Genomic DNA, 5017 nt, shown 5'->3' on the forward strand with positions numbered 1-5017 from the left:
AAAAGCTTAATATTAATAACTAATACAACATATTTATATAAAACTAAATAATAAATATATGTTTGTATTAAGTTTTTAAATTAAAATAATTATTAAAAGTAGAAAATAATTTATTAAGAAGGAAAAAAGAATTAAATATAAAACTATTAATAAAAAGGAAAATGCATTTATTAAGAGAGAGAGGTGAGAAAATGTTGTAAGAAACTATCTTATGTGATGCCATGTGACATTAAGAACCTTTATTTATTATATAGTATAGATATAGATTGTAAATGAACTGAATATTTGGTTAATTTTTCATGAAACATTCGACTTGAAATTTGCTTTTATATGTTTATTTTAATAAACAAACAAACATGAATACACGTTTCATTAGTTTATTTATGTTTCATGAACGTTCATTTATGTCTATTTATTTATGTTCATTGATGTTAATTTACATATAAATAGAGACTAATTGCGTCTTATCTTTATAATTCATCTACTTAATAGTTTTATATTTGTTCACTTGAGTTTATTATAATTATGGTCATTTATGTTCGTTTATATTTGTTTGTATTTATTTACATTTGTTTATACATGTTCATTTATATTTGTTTATTTTGTTCAGTTATCTTTGATCATATAATTGATGGTGGTATAGAAATTGTTTGTTTACCAATAGTGATTGATGTTAGATTAGGGGTTTAGTGAAAATTATTAGTAATTATATAGAATATGTAATATAAAGTGGGTTAAAAGTGATAACATAATAAGTAAGTTTAAAAGGATGGTTTTACTCTTAATTTAATTAACGTTAATTTTTTAACGGAGTTAATGATTTAAACACCACCGGCGACGAATGAAAAAACCATAACAGTTCAGTTGCAAAGTTAATAATAATAATAATAATAATAATAAAACTATTTTTGACAAAAATCACATATTTATCTAAATGCTGGGACGATTTTGGCTCTTTATGCAAAATAAAAAAATAATTATGAAATGAAATTATCATCATTCTTTCTCTATAAAATAAGAAAGAAATGCAGGACATATGAAAGACAGCAAACTCAAACATGGCCGTCTCCTCCGATAAGCAACTGCGGGTTATAGAAAAATGTGGTGTCTCACCACCGCCCAACACCGTCGTCGAAAGATCACTGTCACTAACCATTTTCGACTTGGTATGGATGATATTCCCTCCGGTTCATCAGGTTTTCTTTTATGATTTCCCCAACCCCAAATCCCATTTCGTCGAATCAGTTATCCCCAAACTCAAACACTCGTTGTCTATAACTCTTCAACACTTCTCCCCTTTCGCCGGTAACCTAGTCGTCTTTCCACCTGCAAATGATTCAGACCTTCCTAGAAAACCCGAAATCCGTTATGCCAAAGGTGATTCACTCTCCATTTTATTCGCAGAAGGTGATCATCTTGATGACGGCCTCAAACAAAACCATCCTCGTGAATGTAACAAGTTTTATTCACTTGTACCTCTACTAGAAACTCCAGTCAAAGCATCCGATCATGTCAAAATCCCAGTTTTTTCGATTCAAGTTACCTTCTTCCCCAACTCAGGCATCACCATCGGTCTAACAAACCACCACTCGCTTTGCGATGCAAAAACAATGCATGATTTCTTGATGGCGTGGACTTCGATATACAAACATGGCTCTGATGAGCTGTTTTTAGCTAATAAATCACTTCCGTTTTATGATAGGGTTATCGAATACCCTAGATCATTAGATGACTTGATGTTAAGTTTGCCACCTATTAAAACTATTGATGAAAGGTATAAAGCACCTCAGCTTGATCCCCAAACCGATAAACTTAAATACACATTAGCTTTGACTCGATCACAAATCAATAGCCTAAAGAAATGGTTGTTGGTTCAACTGCCAACACTCGAGTATGCATCTTCTTTTGTTGTAGGATGTGCTTTTACGTGGAGTTGTATAGCGAAATCGCGTGTTCAAGTACAAGGAACCAAGGGCGAGTACGAAGTTGAACGGTTTATATGTGTAGCTGACTGGAGGGCTCGTTTGAATCCGCCGCTTCCTCAAACCTATTTCGGTAACTGTGTGGGGCCATGTTCGACGACAACAAAAACATCCTTAATAGTAACAGACAAGAAAGGGTTCCCAACGGCAGTTGAGTTACTCGCAACGAGCATAAGGGAAGGTGTAAACAGTAAACAAGGGTTAGCTAAAGATGGTAAGTTATGGATGGAGAATCTCAAGGTACAAGTACCCACGATGGATGTCACTGGAACACCAAAACTCCGTGTTTACGACATTGATTTCGGGTGGGGGAAGCCTGTAAAGTACGAGACGATATCACAAGACTACGCGGATACGTTATCAGTTAATGCAGGCAAAGACTCACCTGAAGATCTTGAGATCGGTTTGTGTCTTCCCCATAAGCAAATGGATGCTTTTATTACCATAGTCCAAAACGAACTAGAGAGCATTCTTTCACATAACTTCTAATTTATGATGTATTAATGTATGACTCTTTTACTTATTCACATGCATTTAGGTAATAAGGGTTTATGACAAGATCTATCTTATTTAATAAACTTTTGGTTTTCAAATGACAAGTGTGACATCTCATATATTTTTAACATTTTTTACATTAAAATGATTTTAGTAATTTATCCCCATGTGTATTTATAAAATTGTGTTTAGTCAGTTTAATATGAACCATAAGAGTAAGCAACTTTTGAATGAAATTATAAAGTTTAAGGTACTGTTAGTTATGTAAGAATAAAAAGCATAAGAGAATGGTTCATTACAAAAGAATTAAAAAAAAGAGTTTTTAGTTTTTTTCCACTTACTTAGTCATTTAGTCATTTTGTTCCCTCTTAAACATCCTAAATTCATTTCATCCACCACCCATATTTTTTTCTTTCACCCTACATCATGTCAACAACACTCCAACCACTACGCCCGACCACCGCTACCACCGACCCCGACGCCGCCACCGATCACCACAGTTAACCTTTGCTTTTGACCACCGTCGCCACTAACAACAACCATCGCTGCCACCACTGACCACCGTCATCACATCCATTGCCACCGTCGCACACCACCATCGCCAACCATCGCCACCCTCCACAATCACCACTATGCCCACCACCACGATCACTGTGAGTCACAACCAATTTTCTTGTATACCAAACAACACAAAATGATGACTAATTTCATTCCCACGCGGTAGTCAAACAAGATAATGGATTCGTAATTATACATTTCATTTCCATTTTCATTCATTTCTTTCATCCATTCCATTATCATGTACCAAGCAGACCCTAAATATATTTATGTAGGATATATTTTTATGTTAATATATTTAATTTATTTTTTAAATAATAAATAATGTATTAATAGTAAATCTATATACATATGTTTGGTGTGGCTAATAAATGGGTTAGGATTTAGGAATTTGCTGGTGAAAGTTATATTTGTTTTTGTTTACACTATTAAAAAAAGTAGCATATTTGGTTTTCTTTTTCTTTATTAGACTCTTAGTTTTTATTTGTCTACCATCGTTCCGTATGTGTCTCGATTCCACCAATCCCGTCCTCCATTCCATCATTCCTCCTGAAGGTGTTTAAAATAATCCAAATTCGTATCCGAATTCTTCGAAATCCAAATCCGAACTATCCGAAAATTCGGATTCGGATAGCGCATTTTTCAGAAGTTCGGATATCCGAACTATCCGAATATTTAAGTATTATTAGTTTTAAATATTTTATTATATTTAAATATATTTATGTTCTTAAAGAGTGAAACCCTAATATCACTTTATGTAACATCTCGTTTTTTTAGTTTCGGTTAATAAATGAAAATGCGAGTTATTATGAGTCGGGCTAGTGTTGGGTTAAATGGATATGAGTTATAGATTTGGGTTATGAAAGAAAGAGGAAAAGACCATGGGCTTAAGCCCATAATCCATAATTATATAAGTCATAATTACCCATTTAATTTCATCTACACATATTCCATACACCACCAAAACACACACTTAAGCTTTTCTCTAATTTCTCCTTTTCTCTCTAGCCGAACCCAAGGGTAAACCGAGCACCGATCCAAGGTAATGATAGTATGATGTTGTATGAGCTTAAACCAGTTAGTTATGGTCACGAAACGACGAGCCGACACCGTTAAACCGTTAAAGTCACGAGATCCGAGTGGAATCGGGTATAAACCGACCCTAAGATGAGCTTAGGGATCACCCTAGCTCAGATCTGGATCGAACGGGGCGAAAAACGGTGAAAAATAAGACAAAACTCGTTTTTCCGGCGAAACCGCGTTTTTCCGGCGACGGCGCCGGAAAGTGGTACGAGGTTAAGATGGAATGTCAGAGAATGTTTTGACATTCTCTGACCTAACCCTAGTTTGTTAACGGGGAGGTAACGAACTAGAGGTGATTCGCTAGTAATTCATTAAAGAAAGCATAACGAACTAGCTTCAGTTCGTGTTCAATTCGTTAAGGGAAAAGATAACGAATTACCCTTAATTTGTTATAGTCATTTGTTAAAGGAGATAACGATTTGGAAGGTCCAATTCAATACATGGACTGATTCACTACATGAACTGATTCGTCAAAGGACCAGTTCGTTATAAGGTCCAATTCGTTTAAATAACCAGTTCGTTAAAGGGTCCAATTCGTTACAAGGACCAGTTCGTTAGGATAAACCAATTCGTTAAGGACAATGTAACGAACTAGAAGTTTAACAAAATGACAGAATGGTCCCTGGACTTAGAAAAAGAATGATATAATTAAAAAGAAGCCCTTGAATTTTTAAGTTAGTAAATAATTAATGATTCAAAATTCTAATGGAGAATATGTTAAGACAGCTCGACCCCAGCCAGGGGCTCTGCCCCTTGGACCCTGCTAGGGGCTGCCGCCCCTAGACCCCGCTGCCAGGGGCGCTGCCCCCGGACCCCTGTTCGTTCAGAGATATAACTAGACTAGAAATGCGATGTGAGTAGTGATAGTTAAATTGATACGTGTAATTGTTATACAGTTA

At 35.1% G+C, this 5017-nt stretch overlaps 1 pseudogene; it reads left to right on the forward strand.

Moving 5' to 3' along the window:
- Window positions 1-1058: 1058 nt before the first annotated feature.
- On the forward strand, window positions 1059-2527 carry LOC143615211 (malonyl-coenzyme A:anthocyanin 3-O-glucoside-6''-O-malonyltransferase pseudogene; annotated as a pseudogene).
- Window positions 2528-5017: the final 2490 nt, after the last annotated feature.

This window comes from Bidens hawaiensis, unplaced genomic scaffold (assembly GCF_021521415.1).
Source record: "Bidens hawaiensis isolate Kalapana, Puna unplaced genomic scaffold, B.hawaiensis_p1.1 tig00042299_1, whole genome shotgun sequence".
Lineage (NCBI taxonomy): Eukaryota > Viridiplantae > Streptophyta > Magnoliopsida > Asterales > Asteraceae > Bidens > Bidens hawaiensis.